The sequence below is a fragment of the Pezoporus flaviventris genome, unplaced genomic scaffold (genome assembly GCF_033815535.1).
Source record: "Pezoporus flaviventris isolate CSIRO_AGI_PZ_B2104156 unplaced genomic scaffold, CSIRO_AGI_Pfla_v1 ptg000002l, whole genome shotgun sequence".
Taxonomy (NCBI): domain Eukaryota; kingdom Metazoa; phylum Chordata; class Aves; order Psittaciformes; family Psittacidae; genus Pezoporus; species Pezoporus flaviventris.
This window is the reverse complement of record NW_026892550.1, coordinates 70891166-70918243: the sequence shown is the minus strand read 5'-3', so window position 1 is coordinate 70918243 and position 27078 is coordinate 70891166. Positions and strand designations below refer to the sequence as shown.

General features: G+C 42.2%; 1 long non-coding RNA gene across 1 annotated transcript; it reads right to left on the bottom strand.

The window, feature by feature from the left end:
* Positions 1 to 6949: 6949 nt before the first annotated feature.
* Positions 6950 to 8447, bottom strand: LOC133263661 (uncharacterized). The gene is made up of 2 exons (XR_009741516.1): positions 8171 to 8447; positions 6950 to 7171 (listed from the first exon to the last, which is right to left on the bottom strand). It is a non-coding gene; the product is annotated as an uncharacterized LOC133263661 (long non-coding RNA).
* Between the last annotated feature and the right edge of the window lie 18631 nt (positions 8448 to 27078).

The following is a 27078-nucleotide window of genomic DNA, read 5'->3' as shown; positions in this document are numbered from 1 at the left end:
TAGATCTACTTGATATATGTGTATGTATGAGTTGTTTCACATGTGTAACTTCCAATTCCACATACACAATGACACCTTATTTAAGAAAAAAAAAAATCCCTTATTTCTATCATTTCACCTTCTGTGGAATTTGCTAGCTTTTTAAATGGTAAGTAAATGTAATGTAAGTACACTTATATAAAGTATAAGTAAGTATGTAAGTAAGAGAAAGAAGCCCCCATCGTTAAAATGTGGCCAAAGGGACAAATTATAAGCAACTACAAGGGAAAAAAAATAAGTATCTATAATGAAAGTAAATCCAAAATTCAGTAATTAACAGGAAAGGAAAGCTGGCAACAAATTATCATCAGATGGTCAAATTGTTTAATGGTTTTTGTATCAGAAAGTCAGTTGGTAGCAGGTTGTTAATACAGTGAAAAAGAGGAAAGATCTCTAATTGAAAACGAACAGATCAAGGAGTACTTAGTTCTGACTACTTCCCTTTAGCAGGCTGTTGGAAAGCACTGGTTGTTATGCCTGCTGAACCTTGAAAAATATCCCCAGCTTCTGACATTTTGAGCTGTGGCCAGTTGCCTTTCTGAAAACTGAACGAAGTGTGACATCGCTGAAAACAGCAAAGGGGGAAAAGATGCATTCAGGTACTATACATAAATAACATAAGCTCCAAGACTGTGTGTCACATGATCCTATTGACCTATCCAAAGACAAACTTCACACACTGGGAAATTGAAACAAAAAATATTGGATAAGAATCTATGAATATAACATTCAGTTGTAAATCTAGGCAGCAGAAGTGCATAAATGTAGGATAGATATCAAGTAGGTGGATAGCAGATCTTCAGAAAAATTCTAAATCTAGATGAAACTCGATATTAAATCTACTCTTGCAAAGGCAAAAGCTAGCCAAGTTAGTCTGTAATGTGGCTTGCAATATGTAGCAAATAATCCTACTGTACTCAGTGCTTCTAGCATCAGCTGGAGGATAGTCCTCTCTTCTTTGGGGTGTCCTTCTTTGAGAAAAGGTGTGGCTGAATGCAGCAAGTCCAACAGAGAATGAACCAACATCTTGCAAATGCAGCCTACCAGAAGCCTGTGCACTCACAGTTTGTTAGCCTACAGAAAAAAAAAGGAAAAATCTTAAGGACTGCTGCAAAGAAGGTGACAGTAGTCAATTTTTAATTATCCATACAGAGAACACAAACTGCAGCAATGGAAACAGATGTTACACACTAGAGAAAACTTCCTTATTGTAAAGGTAGTGAGATCTTCGTAGAAGAAGCTTCACAGTTTTTTTCACTGAAAGGCTTTAAATACAAGTTAGAAAAACATGCTACATCTCACACAGTACCAGTTAGTCAAGCTTGGAAAAAAAAACAGGTCTTGTGTCAAGGTCCAGCCACTTCACATTCTGTGTGATGCTGCAGTTTCTTCATTGTGCAGAAGTGGAAATGAGGAAAACCAGGATAATGCCATGTACATGGTGCAGTCTTATCATCCTGCCATGGCTTTGGAGAAGTGCAAAATACGCAATTTTTAACTCTACCTACCTTTTCTCCAGAAAAATACACCAGTATTTCCTTACTAAGTCTTGCTGAGCTAAATTTCGTTTTGCTTTGTAGAATCCTTACTTAGTATACATTCATGTTCATCAATTTAACATACAAAATATGTGCGCTTAACAAATATTTATCAAAATGTTGCACTTGCTTTAATCTATTAACCAAACTTGAATGAGTAGACACTTTGGAAAATTCCCAATGCACAGAAGCATTTGTTTCTACAACTGAGTAAGCCCTTATTTTTTGTAGCCAGATTTTTCATACTTAGTGTAGGAGATTCTGGCCTTTAATGGATACCATCATCCGATACTAAAGTAAAAAGTATGAAGTAGACTTTTGGTTCAAACCAATTATGCTTGCTTCTCTTGACCCTGTATTTACACCAAATAAATCTGGTGCTCAGTTTACATACAAATTAATATAACATAAAGCTAGCTGTTACTTCTTCAGAAAGTGTCACCTTCAACCACATAAAATTTCTTCACAAGCCAAGGGAAGTTTATTTCACTTCTGGTAATTTTATTGTGTGTGTGCTAGGTAGAAATAGAGAATGTGAAAAAGCTCATTTTAGCGGGAATAACAGCTCACAAAAGTAACTCTGAGGAATGGGGTGGAATGAATCATATTTATATGTGTGTATGCTGGACGGCAAAAATCAATGGTTTCTCTTAGCAAAGACACTCTTGGGGATAGAGAAATCAGAGCTGCGAAAAACCTAACAAATTTTGCCTGACACATTGTCCAGGCAAACTACACTGCTGGTGCATTGGGAGTACACTTGGTATGTCAGTCCCCATGCTAGTAGGAGCAGCCCATTTCACAGTGGCTCATTTTGGATCCCCGGAGATGCTGATAACCGCACTCTCTTCATGCAGCACCCCCAGTGTGCTGACCTGGCTGGGAAGTGGTAGAGATGTGGGGCTGGCAAAATATGAATCCAGAGGAGGAGGCAGTATGCCTGCTGCAGAAACAGACATATTTTATCAAATACAGACCTTAAAAGAGAGAGGAAAAGAAGAAAATCAGATGTGAATGGAAAGGAAAACAAAACATGGTGTTCTGGGGTGGGAAAAAAAGGGTCTTGCTATGTGCCCATCATATTAAGACTTTGTCCCTGTAGCCTAGTTCAGCACTGTTGCCTGTTTGATGCCAATGCTGTCACAAGTATTAGCTGGAGTCTCACCACCATTGACTCATAGAATCATAGAATAGTTAGGGTTGGAAAGGACCTTAAGATCATCTAGTTCCAACCTCCCTGCGAAGGGCAGGGACACCTCAAACTAAACCATATCACCCAAGCTGGAGGGAAGGAATGCCATCCAGATGGACCTTGACATGGTTGGGAGTTGGGCTGATGCCAAACTCATGAACTTTAACCATGACAAGTGCAAGGTCCTACACCTGGGTTGGAGCAATCCCAGGCACAGCTGCAGGTTTGGCACAGAAGAGACCAAGAGTAGCCCTGGGGAGAAGGACTTAGGGGTGTTGGTTGATGAGAAAATGAACATGAGCCAGCTTCAGTGTGAGCTCGCAGCCCAGAAAGTCAACCATGTCCTGGACTGCATCAAAAGGAGTGTGATCAGCAGGTCGAGGGAGGTGACCCTGCCCCTCTGCTCTCGTGAGACCTCACCTGGAGTATTGTGTACAGTTCTGGTGTTCTCAACGTAAAAAGGACACGGAACTGTTGGAACAAGTCCAGAGGAGGACCACGAGGATGATCAGGGGACTGGAGCACCTCCTCTACAAAGACAGGCTGTGAAAGTTGGGGCTGTTCAGCCTGGAGAAGAGAAGGGTGTGTGGAGACCTCATAGCAGCCTTCCGGTATCTGAAGGGGGCTTATAAGGATGCTGGGGAGGGACTCTTCATTAGGGACTGTAGTGATAGGACAAGGGGTAATGGGTTAAAACTTAAACAGGGGAAGTTTAGATTGGATATAAGGAAGAAGTCCTTCACTATGGAAAGAAGTTTTTTACTATGAGGGTGGTTAGTTACCGGAATAGGTTGCCCAGGGAAGCTGTGAATGCTCCATCCCTGGTGGTTTTCAAGCCTTGGGTGACATGGTTTAGTGTGCGGTGTCCCTGCCCATGGCAGGGGGGTTGGAACCAGATGATCTTAAGGTCCTTTCCAACCCTAACTATTCCATGATTCTATGTTTCTAAGACTCTGTCCAACCTAGCCTTGAATACCACCAGCGATGGAGCATTCACAACTTCCCTGAGCAATCCATTCCAGTGCCTCACCACCCTCATAGTAAAGAACTTCCTCCTTATATCCAGTCTAAACTTCCCCTGTTTAAGTTTGAACCCGTTACCCCTTGTCCTATCACTACAGTCCCAATGAAGAGTCCCTCCCCAGCATCCTTATAGGCCCCCTTCAGATACTGGAAGGCTGCTATGAGGTCTCCAAGCAGCCTTCTCTTCTCCAGGCTGAACAGTCCCAACTTTCTCAGCCTATCTTCATACGGGAGGTGCTCCAACCCCCCCGATCATCCCCATGGCCCTCCTCTGTCTGTTCTATGTCTTTTTTATGTTGAGGACACCGGAACTGTACACAATATACTCCAGGTGAGGTCTCACAAGAGCAGAATAGAGGGGCAAGATCACCTCCTTCGACCTGCTGGTCACACTTCTTTTGATGCAGCCTAGGATATGGTTGGCTTTCTGGGCTGCAAATCCACACTGCTGCCTCATGTGAAGTCTCTCATTGAAATAAAAAGAATGATCCTTCCACAAGTTGGTCTAATGATGTGTGGGCTAAGGAAGCCCAATTATTGATGGTGTTTAATGGCCCCCTCTTAAAACATAGCTAGCTCACAGAATCTTTAACAATACCTTGTGAAAAGATAATCATGTCAGGAGCCATATATATTCCTGCAGGCCCACGCCACAGTGTGTGGCTGTTGCATCTGCATGTCCAACATTTGATAGTCCCTGGGGGAACAGGAGAGAATTCGTATTTCTGTCTGGCAAATGCTCTCTTCTGAAAATGAGAAAAGCAGCCTTTTCTTGCCCACCATCAACAACAATTATACTCCTGCCTCTTTATTTGTCAGCACTAATAATGGCACCGTCGTGGCTCTGGAAAAAGCAGCAAAGATGAGGAAAGATGCACCACTAGTGTGCTGCAGACAGCTACTGAACTACCTCTCTAGTCCTTGTTAGTCAAATTTATATGATCTTAATGTCAGTGCCTAATCTGAGAGCAAGGGGTTGTATCACATGCAGCAAAAATAAGGGAAAATTGTTGCAACAACACAGTGGTTAGGATAACACTAGCAGCAAGAAAACAACTAAATGAAATTAAAAGGTTACAACATCTAACAAGTGGTTAACGGCAATAATCATTTTGTGCCAGTATCTGAATTTGCCTCTTCCTGAGGTTGTTAATTACACAAGTCATTCTATTCATCTGAGTGGGATGATTTTCATGAAGTCTGGCTTCTTAGTGGGAGTGAGTGGTTTACAAACCACAGATGAGATAAAAGGATTTCTCCAGTCTGCAGCTTGTTGAGGTGCCCTGGTAGAGTATTTGCACAAACAATATATTACAGAGCAAGGCTGAAGACAGCAGGTAACCACCCAGCTTTTATCCACTAAGAATCTCCTGTTTCCTGTACTGTGGACTAGGAAGAAATACTGCTTTATGTTAAAAATTAAAAAATAAAAAAAAGAAAAAGGAGAAAAGCAGCAACCAAAGGACAGGGAGTTGTTATAAACACAAGAAACTCCTCACTTCTAAAGGCAAACTTGCCCTGTTTTTGTATAAAAGGGCAAGTCTCTGTTTGCTTCATCTGTCTCACAAGTGCTAACCTTTGTTCTGCTAAACAGGATCAAGCCAGTACGGATTCTACCCTGAGAATAACATAGCTGAACATTAGATGTTTTATGCAAGATGCATTCATGAAGGAAGTCATAAAGCTGTATGACACCCAGTATTGCCCCTCCTGCAGGAGTCTGCAAATCAGACATCCTAAGTTTGAGGTGGACTTGATGTATTCTGATTGGTTGCAGTTGGTTTGTGGGGATTTTGTAGGGCTTTTTTGTTTGATTTTGTTTTGTTTTTTTTTAATAAAGTGTTGTATCCCTTTCTTTTGTAATCTTGTGTAAACAATATTTAACTGATTACCATGCAGCATTTGGGCATTCACAAGGCCCTGTAGCAAATTATTTAACAAGATACACAAAAGTATTCCATGCTTTGGCTAGTTTTGAAAGGTCCAATTGATCATTTCATTTGATGCCTCCTAGGTTCACCTAATGAAAGGCAGACAAAACATAGGCCTTGCTAAATTTCTATGGCACTTGCAGAACTGTAGACATCAATTACAGCCCCTCTTCCCCTGTAACTTCTACCCATACCTCCCATTCATCTTTTTATGCTGAGTTTAAAAGTCTTAGCCTATTTAGTCTTTGCTCACACAGACATATACCGCACTTTTGGCAACCTTGCCATACTTGTCTATACTTTCTTCCCTCAACATGTTAACACTTGAAGACCAGAACTGTATGCACTGCTCATTATATAATAGCATCATTTATCAGCACTAGTTTTGTCTGCTATTTTCTCCGTCTTCTGCTTTGTTTAAGCAGGTGAGGAGAGTTCAAGCGGTTTAAATGATCCTATTTATTTCTCTAGAATATTTATTGCTGCTGAAGTCTAAAAGCATGTGTTTTAGATGAGATCCTGCATTACACTTCTTTCTCCTTCCTAGAGGTATCATTAAGAAACCAGCTGATGACTGAAGTTGCACCATTTATATCTTTTCTATGTACAGGGTAGTGATGAACTGCAGTGAAGCACCTGGAAGAGTGCTGCACACATTGCAGGCACTAATGCTGTTTATCTGCTCTTTTCAGCCTGCACCATGCTCAAGGTGACTCTCACAGATACATTATATGCATAAATATTACACTAACCACCATGAGTCAAAATATTCATAGTACATTTCTTAGGCAAAGCAGCAGCACAAGGCAATGCATTACACAAGTTACTGACATCAAAAGAGAGAGTCTTGGGGGTCTTACCTACAGTGAGAGTGCTTAGCTGGGGTGCACTCCTGACAGGGAGCATCACTCAGCTTCTTGCAGAAGACAGCTTAGGTGCTTGCTTCAGAAACTGGAATGTCTTTCTTCACAAAATATGTCAGTGATAGACTTTTTCTATGTTCTTGTGGCATGATTCCAGTATTTGAACAGAAAGGCCTGATGCTGTTCACAGTGAGGCCAATTAATATTCTGCTACTGGATTCAGAGAAGATAGAGTGCTGTTTCTTGTACTTTTCTCTAAAGAGTAAATAAAACCAATTTTTTAAATGAAACACGTTTTCCACAAGTATTAGAGTGTGCTATTAGACACTCAGACACAGATCACTCCCTGTGTAAGGTAAGGTACCTGGTGGGGTCTACAGCTACTGCTTGCTGCTCTGTAGTTCTGTCTCCCGCTGTGTTCTCCAAAACTCTCAGCCGAAGGCTGTGCATGACTCAGTGCCCTTCCATACTGGGCAGGCTTTGCAGGGTATGTCTGGTTGGGGATTTTAACTGCTCCTCTTGTTCCATCTTTCTTGGGTCTTCCTGCTTGCCAGTTCTGTGTAGTGACAAGTGATCACCCAGTAACTGAGAAAAAAAAATTAAAAAAAAAATTACTCTGTTGCTAAATGCAGGTTGACTCCACTCAGTGATCCTGTTTTTTAGAAAAACTCAGTCTCTGAAAGTACACCCCACAGTAACCTTGTAGACAACTGTAGCAAATAAGCAGCTTTGAACTCTGAAGTCATCATAATCCACTGTCATAATTATGTGAAATGAATAAATGAAACTGAATTAAGTGATGGTCTTTGACCAGATGCCAAAGAAAAACTTGCTGCACCAATGGTTAGCGAAAGGATTCAAAAGTGAGCCAATTGGTTCTCCCTCCTCAACAAACTAATCAATTAAAATATTCCACAATCTTTTTCTTTTCCAGAAAGTCCTTGATTTCTCATTTTCATCCACAATTTCCCCCTCTTCTTTTCTACCTTATATAGCTTGGATTCAAATTCTCTCCAGAAAATGTGAATGAACTAGTAACAACTATTTCTTCTAGCACTATAATGTCCCTTCAAAGCCTTCTTGATTTCTGCCCCGCCCTGCACAGAGTATGACCAACACCTGCAGGATCACTTAAAGGCCTTCCAAGGAGCCGTCTTTATCTCTCCTCAACAACCACCACCACGTTCAACTGCAGTAGTTCCACCACCTAGGTTTGAAAGACAGCATATCTGGAGACACACAAGAGACCTCAGCTTTCTTTTTCGTCATTCTAAAGTACTTCTGCCTTTCCCATAAGCAAAACTCAATCCCTACAACAGATACATATAAATGCATAACATACATAGAAAATTCTGTCAGTAAACTATTTTATGCCTCTTAGTAGTTGTTAACAGATAGAAACAAAGAGGAGGAAACAAATACTGTTGGAATGCAAGAGACCATCAGGCCATGAGGAAAGAATTGCTGTGTTTTGTCTATTTTAAGTGAAAAATGAATAAACTGTAAGAGGGCCTGTGTACATGGTGAATTCAAATGCCTGCTGACCTGTCAAGAAAGGTGCTTACACAGCAGGACACATCTTACCTTGTTTGTATGCATGGCCAAGCCACAGAGGAATTAATTTGCCAAGGATGATATGCAGGATTTGTCCCACTTGGTGTCTTTTTTATTGTAAATGCCAAAGATGCATCAGTCCGGACTGCTTTCCACTATTTCCCAAGAAAGCGCTTTCAAAAAAGAAGATGAAGCAACCGTGAAAACATGCCACTTGTTTCTGTTAGTGAGAGAACACCCACCACTCACAGGTACAGCAAATGTCTGTGTTCTCATTCAGTGCTATACTGAGCCTGTATTTCTCCAAGTTTATAACTCTGCAAGCAATGCTAAAGAAACATCTTTCCCACTCACCTCCCAGAAACAATTACCAGCTGGCATACATAGAAAAATACATAGCGATACCTCATGCTTTCCACTATTTAAATGACACATCTGTCTTCATTTAAAAACTAGAGCCTCACCATCCCCAAAACCTTACAGCTAGACTGTGCTACTTTTAAACACAGCAAAACTACCTGCATTTTCTTCTGACAGATGATCATGGCCATTACTGTTGAAAATTATTTTCTAATTTTCCAGATTTTATGTCTAGAAGATTGTACTGGGGAAAGAGGGGCTACCTCTTTTTTGCCTGCCTTTCTGCACTGAGCACAAGGCTGCCTCACCTTTCCAGCTAAGCTGCTGGACTGGCAAATGTCATTGCTACTGCCCTCTTGGTAGAGCTGGTGTTTTGGAACAAAAGCAGTTTAGGGTTGTCTTTAATTAAAATGCAATAAAATGTCTTAAAGTTTGTAATAAGAAAGTTCTGTCACTCAGTTGTGTACCTAAAATTTTTACATCAATGTCATATTTAGAAAATGCCATGAAAAGAGTGACTCTCCAGTTTTGCCAAGCATGTAGTTAGAAGCAATCACCATTTTGCATTTCAGAAACTCACAGGTTCTCTGCTGCTTTCCATCACTGTTTTGTTAAATGTCATTCCATTAGCTGTCAAGCACTTTGCTTTTTTCAAAAACGAGGCAAATTATTAAGGAGCCTTAACAAGATCTTCAGGATAGGATCTTCTGTCAGTCTTCTGGGGTTTTTTAAATATCAGGAGCTGTTGTAATTCACTGCATTTTCAATGGAAGTGCTTTTTTTTCTCAGCTATACCTGGAAAAATTCTAAACTTACCTCAGTTCCAGGGTAAAATGTGTTAAAAGTGTCTCAGCACCACATATTACAAATGTTTAGAACATAAGAAGGTGAGAGTGATTTGTTGAAAAACATTAATGAACTTAAAATTTGAAGCACAACAGCATAACTAGAAACTCACAAATTTAGGAAAACATACCTGAATTTTCCAGTTAGCTTGCAAGTCATTAAAAATCACTAAAATCTAATTCAAAGTTTCTGGTGCTAATCATCCCTAACCTAGGGAAAGTTTGCCAGCTGGACCGACCTTTGAGAAACTGCAAGCACATGGGCAATATCTTTACTCATAATTCTGCTGGATTTTAAACAAAGACATTTCTCAGATCACAGCTTAAAGGAAGGAAAGGGCAGGAACACAGGTAACTTCATGGCGCAGTTTAACCACTGCTGTGTGCACAGAGCTATGCTCCAGATGGCTGCTGCACTGACAGCATTTCTGAAGAAACTGCACTTAGTCTCCCTTGGAAGAAAGTTCTCCTAAACCTTGTAATCAAACTATTAAAGGAAAGAAAGTACAAGATCTAAAAGAATCATTTTCAGAAAATTCTTCTGTCTTTGCAACTCATAAAATGTATTAATGAGCATGTATGTATTAATATATTTTTTGCTGCAAATCAGCAACACATGGGTATAACCCATATAAGTCTGTAACTACCCTCCCATAAAGAACATTCAGCGTATTAAAGGTACTTCTACACCTAATAAACTCCAGTAATGAAATTATGCTCCTGGTCTAGTAAGCATGCAAAAGCATAGGTAGGAAAACTGGTGAATATATACTCTAGGCCAGAAGAACCTGCAAAAAACCCTCAGCATTTGGATTGTATTGCAAAATGAATCACAGTACAAATTATTTTCCTTCAAAGAAAGTAAATTATAACTGATAGCGTAGCAGTATATTGTGCTCTGGCATGTACCTCTTTGCCCTGTTGATATGCATGTATCACTAGAAGAACAGAACTCACAATTCTTTGAAATTTATATAAGAAAAACATTGATTGCACTAAAAATAGTAATGACAAACTACAAGTATATTATTTTATTAATTGATTTTTAATGTCCAACAGAATGCAGTTCTGAAACTGCAAGATTGCTGGATTGCTATCTCCCTTAATTTCTTTTTAATAGATTTAAAAAGATCACTTTGTTATAGATATCATTATAGGTACAGGGAAGGCATTTGATTTATAATGTTTCTAAACAGATGGCACTGTGATGAATTATCACTTCAGAAGATCAGTAGATTATTGGGTTGTGAGCCTTCTTTCCTATTTATTCATTTTAAAGCTATGATTCCAAGAAACTCCTTGTCAATGTTGCTGTTTTTAAAAGAAAGGTGGTATGTGGCAATACAGAAAATCTCGGTTATCTCTTTTTCAGCAGGGGTAAAAAGGCAAAATATGGCTCAGACCCCACAGAAACCTTGTGAGGAAGCAACATCTCTCATTACAAGGTTTCAACTCCCAGTGGGTATGTGCACGAGGGCAGTCCTTAATCCTGGACAATACGATGTATTTAGGGCAAAGGAGGAATTGTATTTTAAAACAAGGGTGATGCAAGGAAATGAGTAATAAGAGGTGATGCATGTTGTTAACATTAATTTAAAAAAAAACATTAAAGATCTTGCATATATGTGCAGAAACCTGTGGGCATGTTTTTATGTGCATAGGTCTGAGTAGGCACATTTTGAGGAGAAATAAGTGGAAAGGACTTCAACCATCCTGAGAAATTCTTCTTTAGAAACCTCATCCACTCCTGAAGTTTCTGTATGTTCAAAAAAAGAGATTTCAAAGCTTTCTGAAGCAGGCATTCCAGTATTTGTGTGCAGAAGTATGTGCTAACACACATGGAGAGGTTATCTTCAACTTTGCTGGCAAAAATATTTTAGACAAATCTAGAACTTTGCTTTTTAAAATGATTCTATTAAAAACTTGATAATTCAAAAGACTGATTGCCGCTTTTCAAGCTGGCAGTATTCTTTTGAAATCAATTTTTAATATCTATAATGGCATGTTTTCCTATGGATTAATAAAACCATAACTAAGGGAAACCATCACTATCAACATGAGTCTGGGCATCAGACAGCTAATTAATAGCAGCTCGCTTTTCTCTCGAATAGACGGTTTTTTAAAGATCTCCATAATTTAATGTCATGCAGAATATTATGCAAAACATGCTTTTTTACAAAATCAGCAGGAGTCAAGTGCCATTGGAAAGGATGTGACAGTACAGCGTTTGAGAAGCTATAATGCTTACCCATTGAAAGTCTACAAATGCAAATCACAGTAGGACTCAAAATGGAGCCTTGGGGAATCAGAGAATAACTGAAGCCCAGCTGGACTGAAAAATCCTCTGGAGCAACAGATTCAATATGCCAGGATAAAAAAAAAAAAAAAAGAAAAAAAAAAAAGAATTAGATTGGAAACAAATGAAGCCTTGCAAGCAGATTGGCAAACACAGTAGCAAAGGTTATGCTCAGTGATGATGAAAATGAAAATAAAAATGTGTGTACTGTGATGAGAATGGAGACCTGAATCAACATTCATCTGATGCCTTCTCACAAATTAAAACTAGGACATTGGCATCTTCAAAAATACATGTTAACAAAACTTCAGTCTCCTGTTGTCCATGTACAAGTAAGCTTCCTGTGTGTCTTCTTAATGAAATACATGCAATAACCACTTACCAATCAGTTTCCAATTAAAATACTATTTACAAAAATGATCCTGCTACCTGAATTTCCATGTGAGGCTTTGGCATAAGACTTTATAAGCTCTTTAGCCATCCATCAGATATTTTACCATCAGGTCTAGGGGTATGCTAAGCACATGGCTGTTGATGCCGTTTTAATTCAGGCTGCTGGTTTCCACCCAAGGCAAGGTGAAGGAGACTGGTATGAACATTTCCATATACAGCACACTTAAAATTAACCCACAAGATGTCACTGTTGCTCCAGAAAATTTTATCAGCTGGGCGATTTTTCTGGGCATAAATTGAGACTGGGAGCCAGGGGTTGACTCCCGCAGGGTTGCTCAGAAAAGGTCTGAATATTTTCACCATCCTGTAGCTCCATTATGTCAACCTGCTCTGGGGCTTCACCTTACTTCAAGGTCAGCTTGTGGTAACCAGCGGGCACCATCAGGAAACTTCACTGGAGGGCAGTGGGAAAGCATCCTCACCCACATCTATAAAGACATTAGGCCTTTGGAGACATTGTGCAGGCGAGGCCCTTGTTTGTTTGGGGCCAAGACAGTCTTATGGTGCGGCCATGGGAATATGAGGTGCTTCAGAGCCCCAGTATTACCTGGACCATGCCCCCCACTTGGGGGCACACAGGCAAAGCCTTGACCCTAGTCACAACAGCAGGAGGTCTGATTACTGTTCCTCACTTTCCTGAACACTATATGCACCCCCATCTTTAAAGAAAACAAACAGCATGGAGAAACTGCAGCGCTACTCACCTGAAGATTAGTGGTTTCTCCTCCTTTATGCCATTTCTTCCCTGCTTCCTATCCTGCTGCCTTGTCTCTTATAAAACTCCACGTTGGATAGAATAAAGCCTATGATATTGCTCCAGCTGGCAAAGCTGGTGAAGCTAAGGCAGCTGGCCCCTGTAGCTTTCAGACCCCACTTTCAGCTGCCTCAGTAAGCCAGGAAGCCAGGCTAACAGGAAACACAAGTCTGCTGCTGACACACAATAACCAAAACAGTAGTAGCAAAAAAAAAAAAAATATAATTTTTTTTTCAATTAAATATAGACAGCAGAAACCTTCCAGAACAGTATAATTTCAGAGCATGAACGGCTTTATTCAAACCTACATATACCAAATGTTTGAAAAAAAAAAAGAGTTTATAGCATTTACCCCGTATGGAAAGACATCTACTGCAAATATTCCAACATTTGCAGGGGCAAAGATTCAGATTAAGCCAAAGCACATTCTTAGCATCCCATACTATTAGGCTTCCCTAAACAGTTATCTGTGGGTTAACTGCCAGTTTATATTTCCCAAGTTGTAAATGAGGTTTCTCTAACACAAGATAAGCGGCTTGTCTGTGTGGTGGCAAATTTCTCTGCACCACTACTGCAGGCAGCTGTCCCAGCTACCTCCATCAGTGCTGCACATGTGGACTGAAAGGAAAGATCAACTGTGTTCTTGTCCTGTGTTCAGCTTAACAGTTATTTTTCTCCTTCTTAGTAGCTGGTGCAGTGCTGTGTTTTGCCTTTAGTCTGAGAACAACGCTGATAACACATCAGTGTTTTTAGTCGTTGCTAAGTAATGCTTACTCTGATTAAGGACTTTTCAGTCTCTCATGCTCTGCCAGAGAAAATGGGCACAAGAATGTGGGAGGAAGCAGAGACAGGACACCTGATGCAAACCGGCCAAAGGGGTATTCTGTACTGCAGCACATCATACCCAGTATATAAACTGGGGGGAATTACCCAGAAGCCCCAGATTGTTTCTCGGGTGGGGCTGGGTAGCAGTTGGTGGGTTGTGAGCAATTGTATTGTGCATCACTTATGTTTATTGTTTTCTTTTCTTTTTGCCCTTTCAGTTTTATATTCCTTCCCTTTGTTATTTCCCTTATTGTTATTATTATTGGTGGTAGTAGTAGTAGTTTTGTATTGTACCTTAGTTACTGGACAGTTTTTATCTCAACCTGTGGGATTTACATTCATTCAATTCTCCTCCCCATCCCTCTGGGAGAAGGAGGATGGAACAGGGAATTGAAAAAGTGGCTGCGTGGTCCTGAGTTACAAGCTGGGCTTAAACCACAACAGTTCCTCAGAAGTACAAAGTTACCCTTCAGGTGAGGAAGATATTCTCAAAAGCAAGAATAGTTCATTTTCTTCTTAATCCCATCTCAGCAAATGAAACTACATCTGCACTGTTTTCCGGTATCTGCCCTTCACTCCCCTTTAAGATAATGGGTTGGCTGGAAATAGAAATGCCAAGGTTTTGTGATGTCAAACCCCCTCATAGGTGTCCTGGGTTCAGCAGTAGCAGTCATTTTTTCTCCTTCTTGGTAGCTGGTGCAGCGCTGTGTTTTTGATTTTTGGCCTGGGAACAGTGCTGATAACACCGATGTTTTTAGTTACCGCTCAAATGTTTTAGTCTGACCAACAATTTTGTGAGCCTTATGTTCTGCCAGGGAGGAGGGGAAGCCAAGAGGAAGCAGAGACAGGACATCTGACCCAAACTAGCCAAAGAAGTGTTCCATACCTCAGGACGTTATGCCCAGGATGTAACTGAGGGTTACCCGGAAGGGCTAGGGAACTGCAGGGTTGCACTAGGTATCGGTCGGTGCTTGGTCAGGCAGGGTGGGGCGAGTTATCAGTCGGCGGGTAGTGAGGTGTTGTACTTTCTTTCCTTGTTATTTCCTTTATCATTATTATTATTGGTGGTCGCAGTAGTGATTTGTGTTATACTTTGGTTACTAAACTGTTCTTATTTCAACCCGGGGAAGTTGCATTCTTTTGATTCTCCTCCCATCCCTCCAGGAGCAGGGGGAGGGCAAGAAGGGGGGGTGTGGAGGGGGAGTGAGAGAGTGACTGCATGATTTATGGCTGACTGGGTTTAAACCACGACAGCCAGTTATACTATCTTTTGTTACGGCAATGATCCGTTGCTACTGCACTGACAGGGATTTCTAAGAACTGGAAGTAAGATGAGCAGAAACCCGTTTTCTCTTATTAGGCACCTTGTAACGCTGGCTGTGTCTTTGCTGCAGCAGGATAAAGAATATGTCCTAAATACCTATACGTTAGAGGGCCTTCATATAAAGGGGCATCACTGTTGCGTGGCTGAAAGAATCAGATCTAGGTTTGATATGACTGAAAAGAAAACATGCTACCCCAGCTGGCATTTCTCTGGGTAAGATCTTCACAGAACTAATGCAAAGAGAATCACAATCTGCATAATAATCATTAGCTTTTAGTCCACATGCTGCAGTACCACTCCTAGTTTTGCTCCAAGTCAAAACTACAGAATAAATGGATGCCGCTATGTATGCTAGAGCAGTTCTCAGTGTGCCCACTTTAACTCTGTTTTCAGCTGAATATATTAAAAAGCTCTTTGGAACCATCTTAGTGGTTCCAAAGGATACAGTGCCTGTACCCAGATATGTGTGCATTACAGGGTATATGAGACTTCCACTAAATAAATTATGTGATCTCTTCTGGGCTAAGGAGTCCCTGCAGCTTATTCACACAATACCAACGAATCACCACTGCATTGTGCAGGGAGCCATACAGCACAGATTATGAGGACCTCATTTACTTAGTGCAGACGTGACAATAAAGTTGTCCTGCTGACCATTGCCAAGCACCCCAGCCCCACAACATGCCGGCTCTGGGCAAGATGGCGATTCTGTTTTCCGACAGCAGGTTACAGCCAACATCAATTGTCTTCTGTGCCTGCAGAGGTGGCCTGAGGCTGCAAGGCTTGTGTCTGAGCTGGTGCCTTGAGCATCTCTGCCATACTAAAGGCAGGCAAGGGGAAGTAGGAGAAAGCTGCAAGTCAGGAACTGCAGGTGTGGACAGCACGCAGGTGCGCAAATAGAGATGAAAGAGAGCTACTGGAGGAGTGATGTTGTAAGGAGAACAGTTTGCCTGAACAGATAGATGAGTGCTTGCACAATATTCAGCTCCAGTTCCCTAAGCTGCTAATAGCTTTAGCCTCTCCCAGTGTTAAAAACAGAAGTGCTGTTCAGAAAAAGGGACCATTTCCTTTTCTGAGCTGGAAAATACAGCCTATGTACACTGGGAACACATTTTCTTCTGTGCGGTTATCTCTATGCTGTCCAACTGCTCACTGCAGAGCAGCCTCAGGGTGTGCAAAGCATGGCACTGAGCCTACCATCACCTTGGTCCTGGTACATGGTAATATACCTAACAAAAATTAATTTTACTTCAAAGACTATCTAACATTTTGTTCTGTGTTTGTCAGCACTTCTTATAAACATTCCGAATTCTATATTATCATGGAAAATGTGGAAAAATTGGGTTACTCCATTTGAATATGTTAGGTTACCTTTTCTGTAGCCAAAAGACTCCCTAAATAGTGAGCTCTCCTACTCCATTTGAATATGTTAGGTTACCTTTTCTGTAGCCAAAAGACTCCCTAAATAGTGAGCTCTCCTGGAAGATCAACCTGCTGTATTAAGAAACAAAAAAGCCACTCAACAGTTACCCCAAAGACACAGGCAATCTTATCTTCCACTTGTCTACAAGAAAGAATGACCCATGGATACTGCAGCATGACTTGCTTTTCTCTTGCTTATTTTCCAGGGGAGGTATTTACCCATCATGTTAGAGAATCATTCCACAGCATTTCAGAGCTTGTTTTCCTCCAGGTGCTATCCACTGTGCTTGATATTAATTCTGATGGTGAGACAAGGGGGGGGGGGGGGCATAAAATTGCAAAATGGAATATATAAACCTTTAGAATCAGTTTTAAGTAATGCTAAGTTTGATGGCTTTGTAACAGTAGCAATGGAAAACTACCGAGGTGCATGATACACAGAAAAAAAACCAACAGAGTACAGCTAGAGAAAATACTGAGAATTCTTGTGTAAGATAAACCATTATAGTTGATGTAGTTTTAGGCCCTATGACCTTAGTACAAAATGAATGTAAGAGAAACATGCTAGAAGAACAGGATGCAAGGATAAAGAGTATCTGGAAATGGCAGGTGTCAGGGATGGGCTGCAGTTAAACTAATTGATAAGTAGAAGGACAGGAGGACTGTTATGTCTGTGGTGTTAACAGACCAATTAAGCTGGTATAAGCATCTACTGTGCGTGCTTCAAAGGCTGCCAGAAGTGATGAAGATTGTTGGAAGAAGTAAACAACCCTCAGAGACCACCACCACAATTTTGTACGCATGTGGGGAACTGTCTGGAAAATAATGTAATCCATACGTAGCCTCATGAATATGTATGTCCAGGGAATATATAAGGATGGCTTGTGTACCAATACAGGGACATACGTTAGGAAGAGCTATCCCTCATGTCTCCTGGCGCCGCAATAACGAATACCTGCTTGTCAACTTGAAAACTTTGTTGGCAAGTTTATTCCTGGAGTTTTCTTTGAATCAATGGTTAACATTTACTGAAAGGTATCATAATAACCCTCCTAGTCATAAGGAAAGGAACTAATACCTTAGGTAAACAAAAAGGGCTTTTCAGTGTGGAAAATCAGCTATGCAATATATGAAACACTGATTTCTCCATGAGCTGACTGCTCCACATTAGCACTGACCCAGAGAGGGCTGCATGTGCATATCTGAAAGAGCACAAGCCATTATCTCCCTCACAGGTGGCTGAGATCTGACACAGGAAGAGAGCACAAGGCAATCAGATGTCACAGTATGCTAGAGATTGGAAGGGACCTTGAAAGATCATCTAGTCCAATCCCCCTGCCGGAGCAGGAACACCGAGATAATGTTACACAGGAATGTGTCCAGGCGGGTTTTGAATGTCTCCAGGGAAGGAGACTCCACAACCTCCCTGGGCGCCTGTTCCAGGCTTCCATCACCCTCACTGAGAAGAAGTTTCTTCTCAAGTTTAAGTGGAACCTCTTGTGTTCCAGTTTGTACCCATTACCTCTTGTCCTATCATTGTTTGCCACTGAGTAGAGCCTGTCTCCATCCTCGTGACACTCCCCCTTTATATATTTATAGACACATATAAGGTCACCCCTCAGTCTCCTCTTCTCCAAACTATAGAGACCCAGCTCCCTCAGTCTTTCCTCATAAGGGAGATGCTCCACTCCCTTAATCATCTTTGTTGCCCTGCGCTGGACTCTCTCCAGCAGCTCCCTGTCCTTCTTGAACTGAGGGGCCCAGAACTGGACACAATATTCCAGATGGAGTCTCACCAGGGCAGAGTAGAGGGGAAGGAGGACCTCTCCCGACCTACTAACCACCCCCCTTCTAATACACGCCAGGATGTCATTGGCCTTCTTAGCCACAAGGGCACAGTGTTGGCTCATGGTCATCCTGTCGTCCACTAGGACCCCCAGGTCCCTCTCCCCGACACTGCTCTCTAACAGGTAGTTTCCCAACCTATACTGGAACCTGGGGTTGTTCCTGCCCAGATGCAGGACTCTACACTTTCCCTTGTTATATTTCATCAAGTTATTCCCTGCCCAACTCTCCAGCCTGTCCAGGTCTCACTGGATGGCAGCACAGCCTTCTGGCGTGTCAGCCACTCCTCCCAGCTTAGTGTCATCAGCAAACTTGCTGATAGTACACTCAATTCCCTCATCTAAATCGTTGATGAATATATTAAATAATACCGGTCCCAGTACTGACCCTTGAGGCACTCCACTAGTTACAGGCCTCCAACTAGACTCAGCCCCATAGACTACAACTCTCTGGCTTCTCTCCTTCAGCCAGTTCGCAGTCCACCTCACTACCTGATCATCCAGTCCACACTTCCTCAATTTAGCTGTGAGGATGCTGTGGGAGACTGTGTCAAATGCTTTGCTGAAGTCAAGGTAGACCACATCCACCGCTCTGCCATCATCCATCCACCGTGTTATTTCCTCATAAAAGGCTAAGAGATTGGTCAAACATTATTTCCCCTTGGTGAAGCCATGTTGACTGCCCCTCATAACCCTCTTATCCTTGATATGCCTTAAGATGGCACCAAGGATAAGGTGTTCCATCACTTTCCCAGGGATGGAGGTGAGGCTGACCGGTCTATAGTTACCCGGGTCCTCCTTCTTGCCCTTTTTGAAGACTGGAGTGACATTTGCTTTCCTCCAGTCCTCAGGCACCTGTCCCGTTTCCCAAGACTTGGTAAAGATGATGGAGAGTGGTCTAGCAATGACTTCCGCCAGTTCCCTCAGCACCCGCGGGTGCATCCCATCTGGACCCATGGATTTATGGATGTCCAGATTGCTCAACTGGTCTCTAACCCATTCCTCATCGACTAAGGCAAACCGCTCCGTCGACCTGACTTCATCTAAGGTCTCAGGGGTACAGGGCTCTTCAGGACTGCCTGCAGCAGAGTAGACAGAGGCAAAGAAGGCATTCAGTAACTCTGCCATCTCTGTATCTTCTGTCACCAGGGCACCCATCCCGTTCATCAGTGGGCCTACATTGCCTCTGGTGTTAGTTTTATCTGCCATGTATTTGAGAAAGCTCTTTTTGCTGTCCTTGAACCTTCTCGCCAGGTTTAATTCTAAGGAGGCCTTAGTCCGCCTAGCTGCCTTCCTACATCCTCTAGCAGCAGCCTTATATTCCTCCCAAGTGGCCAGCCCCTCCTTCCATGACCTGTAAACTCTCCTCTTCCACTTGAGCATACCCAGCAATTCCCTATTTAGCCACGTAGGTCTCTTGGCCCTCTTCCTTGACTTCCTACATGTCGGGATGCTCCGATCTTGAGCACGGAAAATGTCTATTCTGTGTAACCACCTACTTGTGTAATCCTCTAGATGTTAAACAGATCATAAATCTGAATAGAAATAGTTTTACTTTGTCCAACTTGGAGCAATACAGATGAGTAACATCTCAGCGTCTGGCTTTCCCTAGTCACAGCATCACTCCTTTCACTCTATTGGGGGCGGTTGGGATAAATCAAGCTTAATAATTCCAATGGTACAGGTTAAAACAAGAAATAGACTGCTATTCATAGGAAATCCATTCAGCTGAGATAGTAAAGGATTTGCTGATACCCGTTTTAAAGTATATTGCAATGTGATTTTTAAGTTGTTACTAATGACCTACAACGTCTTTGCATGAGTGCACATACTATTTATAGCACAGGCAGCGTTTAATTCCAGGTATGAAACAGATAATTGGTGAGTAAGCAAGCACTAAAGTATAAAGTCACCATTTATCATGGATTAAGCATCATGAGCTCACTGGGAACAGTAGACTGAGATGGGTCTTAAGGATATAAATCTCTTAGAATTTAATGCACTTTTCTGGGTTGAAAAACACACTACATTGTCATCTTGCCAATACTGACCAATATTTAAGTACCTGAAAAACAAGCTATATAAACCTAAGTAACTTTAACCTACTTACATGTTTAACTAACTTACTTTCACAATGGACTGTGAAAGTGGGTTCATTCTGTTGGCAAAAGCACAAGCCAAAATTGTTAATTCTCATGATACAGGGCAGCAAAAGCAATAGACTGGTGCTTATAAACAATAAATTACTGTGAAATGAGTAGCCCATTAGTGGCATCATACAACCGGTCCTGAAATTCCTATAGTTTTTTCCTATAGGTTTTGTTCAGATTTGACCCTTGCTGTCTGAGAGGTGCAGAGAAAACACTTTATTTATGGCTCATGAAAACGTGTCTGGAGATTAACATAATAGCAGAATATTAAGCTCTTACAGTCTACTATTAGTTGACTTGCTAGCATTATTTCGACAGAAGTACAAACTAAAATTGGTATACAAGTCTTTTCACCATTAATAAAGCTTTATATTCTACTCTAATACTTGCAACAAAATGAAGTAACTGAAGAGTGAACCAACAACGTCACATCAGCTGGCTGTTTCTGACTATGAAAAATTACTATCGTTCGTCTCCAATAGTCCTCTTTCTGGTGCATCCATTCAGAGAGACCAAGTACAACAGTTCAGCCACTGATCTGTGACTAAGACCATTTTAGGCTCTTTGAGGGATCACTATCCCTAAAACAAATGCAGCAAATGACAAGAGGGCTGCAGTCTCCAAAAGGCATTGTATACACAGTGCATTTGATACTACAGGGGCAGTTATTGCAGACAACTAATTACCTTTTCCCTTACTTTTCCTGAAAGTTTTGCAAAATTTAGGTTTAGATTACAATTTAAGGCAGCTTATATTCCCATCTTGGTATTAGAACTAGCTTTTATTCTGCTTCCTCAAAACCCACACTGATATTAGGTCACCACATTGCAAGTGAGACACTGAAGTCCTACCAACAGCTCTTAATTGCATTCTGTGTTAGTTATACAGACTTTGCTCAGCACTTGGTTTATAAAACAAAAAAAATGGAAAAAAAAAACGTCATTAGGACAGTGCTGAGTTGTCCCAGACAATTGGAAAAGTCAGGCCCAGTTGTTACATCAATATCCAGGTTTTCTATTTGATACCATAATTGGCATAAAAGGCTCTTGAGGGAATTGGTGTTTTGCTCATGTCTACCATAGAGATATATTTGACCCTGCCCATTAGAGATCTTGCACATATATCTAACCTGGAACTGTGTTTCAATCTGGGCTTCTTGCATAAACCTGAACCCAGGCACTTGTCAGGAAAGTAAAAATTCAGCAGAATTTCAGCTTTAGTCTGAAACAGGAAAAGCAAGGACACTGCTTTCATTAAACTATTTTGAAGTTTCAGCACTTGATAAGTGTTTTGCTTCAGATGCTCCTAAACCATCTGAAGCCTCGAATAACACTATTACTCGGGCAATAAAATGGAATTTTTGTAGATTGTTTAGGATCCCCAGAGAATACATGGCAGAGGGGAGGAGGGTGAAGCCTGGTGAATTGAAATACAAAGTGAAATTGGAATTGAGGCAGTTAGGGAACATTGCTGAGCTGAATTGCAGTTCAAAGAACTCGCTCACTAAGTGATGTATCAGAACTTCAATATAGTTTTATTTTAGGCTTGGCTGCACAAGAAGTATGCGCTAATAAACTGAATCATCAAAAATAAATGGTTTCAATATCCATTTCTTTTGAATTAATATCTGTAAGCTCAGTTTCATCACATTCACTTAAGCTTGTGTTCTGATGTTATACATGACAACATATTTTGAGGAACTGTATGCTGTTTGTAGAATTGGGCTAGCTGTTTTTCTGCAATGAAAATGTGTTTTTTCCCCAAAACAGTCATTATCTACAATGACGGGTTTTAATTAGGAACCAGACTTTATGTACAAAAGAGCATACAGTGTTCAGTATTAAAGCTGCAGTGGGAAATTTCAAAAGGACATTGAGGAATCTATACACATTAGTTCCTTTAGCTGGAATACTGATGTACACTGCTGAACTCCCTTATAAGGAACTAAAATGTACTTACACTTTGGTGACTGGTAGAGGATGCAGCTAAGGCAAGACCTGTTTTAACTAGCTCTCTTACAGCACAAGAGAGGAACAGATGAACACCACAAACTGGAAGATATTTTAGCATCATCTATGTGTACAGTCTGGAGGCAAGAGATACTGCTCTCATTAGATGAGACCGGGAGGATGGCATATCCTTCCTTTCATTGCACTGTGCAGTCAGCAGATTGGGCAAGAGCTGTCACAAAAGATGTACAGGCTCTATTTTGAATCCCCCTGGACCTCTGTGCCAGCTGGGCCCACATAACACACCTTTCAAAGAAAAATGAAGGAGTCAGAAATGGCATGCTGGCTTTATGGCTCCACCTGCTTCAGCTCACTAAACCCAAATTAACAGTTGCAGATCACCAACTTTATCAAAGCAATACATTTTTGTTGCTCAAAGACAGTTGTAAGCATCTTTCTGTTAGATGTGTGGGGCTTGGGCTAAGGTTTTTGTCTCATTGTACTTTATGGTAATGACTTGTAATACAATACAAGTAATACTTGTAATACAATAGAATCATTGATCATGAAACTGATCTGGCTTATGTTCCCAGTGTGGTCACCACCTTTATACTTTGGGAGGTATATAATAGAAGTGCTTAGCAATTACACATCTTTTTTGTCCTTCTCAGGTGCTCAACCTGTGAAGGAGACTGTGGAGACAGTGTTCTCACGGGAGAATGCATAATTGGTACATAAACTCTGAATAATCCTGAAAGATACAGCAAGGCCATGAGAGGCCCAAAGAAGCTTAAGCAAGCAAGATAAGAAGAAGCTGGAATTCACTGAGTTAATGAGAACTGTGCACTGTTGGCAAGCTTTCGAGGTCAAGTTCTCACACCTGTGCTTAACCAATTATATGTTAGTCACTAAGGGTCTTCAAGACATGTATCAAATCATAATATGCCAAATCACTGTAACTGCATGTAAGAAATAGTATATAAGGAGTTAAGGCTTTGTAATAAATTTGGCAATTACTTGATCACATTGATCGTCTCTGCATTGTCCGTGACTCCCGCGTCAACAAGAGACATTCTTTTATCCTCCCAGTCCTCCCCCCAGACGATTTGCATTTGAGAGTTTTGAAGTTTTTGAATGGCCTTTTAATGCTGTTGAGACTTGTTTGCTGATCGTGATGGGGATCACCATGCTGGCACACATACAGAGTGTGTTTTGCCCACGACTGATTTCAAGAGTTAAGCTGAGTCAGGTTTGGGTCTTGTCTGGGGTCAAATGACGATGTAGGAAGACCAAGAGATTTTCCCTGAGGCTGGACAGTCATGAGTGGCAGGGTGTGTGGGATAGTATGGGAAAGTATCTAGGTCAGTGGGCTCCTCCAGCACTTTGGAATTTCACCACTGAACAACTGCAAAATCCAGAAGAGTTAGTAAAACACTTAAATGAGGTGTGTGGTCATTCTGGCCATACCAGAGACAGACAAATCATGGCAATGTGCTGGGGCTTGGCCTATGCTTACAGGACCTTGTTCAACACTATCCAGCACCTTCAAAAGGAAAAGAATGTCAGTGGATCTGAGGGCAAAGCAACAGTCAGCGCAGCTACTCCAGCTCCAGGCACAGCAGCTTCACCACCCCCAGCGACAAGTACAGTCGCTACTCAAACTTTGGCTGCAATGAACAGCGCAGCTACCCCAGTGGCAAGTACAGCAGCTGCTCAAACTTCGACTGCATCAGACATCACGGTTACCCCAGCTCCAAGCACAGCAGCTACACCACCCCCAGCAACAAGTACAGTCGCTACTCAAACCACAGTGATAATTACTGCAGCCAAACCAGAGGACCAATTCGTACCAATATTGGTTGCCCCTGTACGCAAGAGAAAAAGCAAAAAAGAGGCAGGAAGGGTGAAGCAAGATGAAGAAACAATGTATTCACCACCCGGTCCAGAATCTGATCAGGAGTCATCATCACATGACGAAGAAGAAGAAGAAGAGGTAACTTCTCGACCTCAGACCTCAACCGAGCTACAGAATATGCGAAAAGATTTTACCCATCAACCACGGGAGCACAACATCACCTGGTTGCTCCGATGCTGGGACAATGGGGCCGATGGTCACGAACTAGAAGATACAGAAGCCAAGCAGCTGGGATCACTTGCTAGAGAAGGGGGAATTGACAAAGCAATTGCATGAGAGAAAAACTCCCTCAGCCTTTGGAGGCGGCTCTTGGCAGCTGTGAAAGAAAGGTTTCCATGCAAGGACGATGTTATGAGTCGTTCGGCCAAGTGGACCACTATAGACAAAGGCATCCAGTCTCTGAGGGAATCAGCCATCGTAGAGATAATCTATCACATCAAGCCGAATAACGGGGATATACCCATAGATCCAGATGAAGTTGAATGTACACGACCCATGTGGAGAAAACTTACACGGAATGCACCGTCATCATATGCCCATTCATTGGCAACAGTAACCTTGAATGACAAAGTACCACTAACAGTGGATGAAATGGTTCATAAACTCCGAGAATTCGAACACAATCTCACCCCTTCCATCATCTCAGCTGTGGAAAAACTGTCCCAGGACCTCAAACAACTGAGGGACGATCTATCTGATTTATCCAGCTCCTCACGTGTACCAACACACGTCTCAGCTATTAACAAAAGGCGTCCTATTGTTCGAGAGAGGAGATACAGGAGGTATACGCCACGGGGTACCCTATAGTTTTACCTGCAGGATCACGGAGAAGACATGACAAAGTGGGATGGAAAACCTACTTCAGCTTTGGAGGAACGGGTGAGTGAGCTGAAGAGGGGAGTAAGGGCCAAGACTGATCATCCCATGAGAGCTACGGCTTCAGTCTCTGGTCAACAGTTTCCCAGATGGAGTGGAAGAGCTGATTTTACTCCAGCTCCTGTGATAACAAAGAATAATCCCTTTCACCATGACTTAAGTGTCCAACGCTGTGATGACCATTAGAGGGGCCCTGCCTCCAGCCAGGTGGAGGTAGGGGACAATCGGATTTACTGGACTGTGTGGATCAGATGGCCTGGCACATCAAGTCCCACAGAAGTATAAGGCTCTAGTAGATACCGGTGCACAGTGTACCCTGATGCCGTCAAGCTGTCAAGGGGCGGAACCCATCTATATTTCTGGAGTGACAGGAGGATCCCAAGAGTTGACTGTGCTGGAGGCTGAAATCAGCCTGACTGGGAGGGAATGGCAAAAGCACCCTATTGTGACTGGTCCAGAGGCTCCATGCATCCTCGGTATAGACTACCACATGAGAGGGTATTTCAAAGACCCGAAAGGGTACCGATGGGCTTTTCGTATTGCTGCTTTGGAGACTGAGGAAATTGAGCAGCTGTCCACCTTGCCTGGTCTCTCAGAGGATCCTTATGTTGTGGGGTTGCTGAAAGTCGAAGAACAACAAGTGCCAATTGAGACCACAACAGTGCACCGGCGGCAATATCGCACCAACCGAGACTCCCTGATTCCCATCCATCAGCTGATCCGTAGACTGGAGAGTCAGGGAGTGATCAGCAGGACCCGCTCGCCCTTTAATAGCCCCATATGGCCAGTGAGAAAGTCTAAAGGAGAATGGAGAGTAACAGTAGGCTATCGTGGCCTGAATGAAGTCACACCACCATTGAGTGCTGCAGTGCTGGACATGCAGCAGTACTTCAGTATGAACTGGAGTCAAAGGCAGCTAAGTGGTATGCCACAATTGATATTGCCAATGCATTTTTCTCAATTCCTTTGGCAGCAGAGTGCAGGCCACAGTTTGCTTTTACTTGGAGGGGTGTCCAGTTCACTTGGAACCGACTGCCCCAGGGGTAGAAACACAGCCCTACCATTTGCCATGGACTGATCCAGACTGCACTGGAACAGGGGCAAGCTCCAGAACACCTGCAATACATTGATGACACTATTGTGTGGGGAGATACAGGGGAAGAAGTCTTTGAGAAAGGGAGGAAAATAATCCAAATCCTGCTGAAAACCGGTTTTGCCATAAAATGGAGTAAGGTCAAGGGACCTGCACAGGAGATTCAGGTTTTGGGAATAAAATGGCAAGATAGACGTAGACAGATCCCCACAGATGTGATCAATAAGATAACAGCAATGTCTCCACCAACTAATAAGAAAGAAACGCAAGCTTTCTTGGGTGCTGTGGGGTTCTGCAGAATGCACATCCCAAATTACAGTTCGATTGTAAGCCCTCTCTATCATGTGACCCGAAAGAAGAATGATTTTAAATGGGGCCCTGAGCAGCAACAAGCCTTTGAGCAAATTAAACGCGAGATAGTCCATGCAGTAGCCCTTGGACATGCCCGGACCGGGCCAGATATAAAAAATGTACTGTACACTGCAGCTGGGGAGAACGGTCCTACCTGGAGCCTCTGGCAGAAAGCTCCAGGGGAGACTTGAGGTTGACCCGTTGGCTTTTGGAGCTGGGGATACAGAGGATCTGAGGCCAGCTATACCCCAACTGAGTAAAAGATACTGGCAGCCTATGAAGGGGTTCGAGCTGCTTCGGAAGTGATTGGCACTGAAACACAGCTCCTCCTGGCACCCCGGTTGCCCGTGCTGGGCTGGATGTTCAAAGGCAGGGTCCCCTCTACACATCATGCAACTGATGCTACATGGAGTAAATGGGCTGCACTAATTACACAGCAAACTCGAATAGGAAATCTCAGTCGTCCAGGCATTCTAGAAGT